The sequence below is a fragment of the Alligator sinensis genome, unplaced genomic scaffold, assembly GCF_000455745.1.
Source record: "Alligator sinensis unplaced genomic scaffold, ASM45574v1 scaffold872_3, whole genome shotgun sequence".
Classification (NCBI taxonomy): domain Eukaryota; kingdom Metazoa; phylum Chordata; order Crocodylia; family Alligatoridae; genus Alligator; species Alligator sinensis.
The window spans coordinates 1,739,723-1,740,466 of NW_005842137.1; the positions used below are offsets into that span (position 1 = coordinate 1,739,723).

General features: G+C 63.7%; 1 protein-coding gene across 1 annotated transcript in view; it reads right to left on the minus strand.

The window, feature by feature from the left end:
* The window catches only part of LOC102382395 (60S acidic ribosomal protein P2-like), a 6,857-nt gene extending 6,127 nt beyond the window's left edge, over positions 1-730 (minus strand). Inside the window, exon 1 of the mRNA XM_006025279.3 lies at positions 587-730. The gene's annotated coding sequence lies outside the window, so the exon portion shown is untranslated. The remainder of the gene's footprint in view (positions 1-586) is intronic.
* Between the last annotated feature and the right edge of the window lie 14 nt (positions 731-744).

Consider the following 744-nt stretch of genomic DNA (forward strand, 5'->3'; position numbering starts at 1 on the left):
CGCCGGTGCGGCTACGCACGGGGCTGCAGCCCCTGCGCCGCCTGCTCCACCGCCTCCCGCTGCGCAACTCCCGCCCGGCGCCGCTTCCTTCACGCTCCAGCCCAAAATATCAAACGATTGCACTAGGAGCTCCAAATTCGCCAATTTGCTGAACAGCCGTCACACGCAAGCATTCAAATAGGCGCGGCTATGTCTCAGCAAAACGGAGACGGTAGATAAAGTCGGGAGCTGATGCATTTAATCGACCTAAGCAGCAAAAAGTCCCTAAATCATTGATGAAACCAATAGGGACGCGCTGGCAGCAAACCCAAGTGACACCCTGGGCGTGACCAGGGTTTGGCACATGCCACATCCCCTCTCCGCTTCCAAAACGATGGCACATTTGTGGGCACTGTTCCCATGACTGATCCCACATGGTGCACGGGTGGAAACCACCGCACACGTGCGGTGATCCTCAAGGCCTAGCAACGCTGCTGGCCTGGGCCTGGGCACGGGGACCCGCCTCCCTCCCCGCCCTGGTCCTTTCTCCCTCGCCCTTGCCGTGCGGGAGGCAAGGGGAGGCCCAGCCCGGCCCGGCCCCGCTCACTTTAAGCCCGGGACGGACGCGAAACGCGTTGCACGCTAGCCCTGCGCGGTGCTGCCGGAAGGAGGTCACCACGGCGTCACCCGCGCGCTATGCAGGGGCCGGAAGTACGGGTCAGAGGGCGGGGCGGGGCGGGGCGGGGCGGATTCAACCGTCATCTC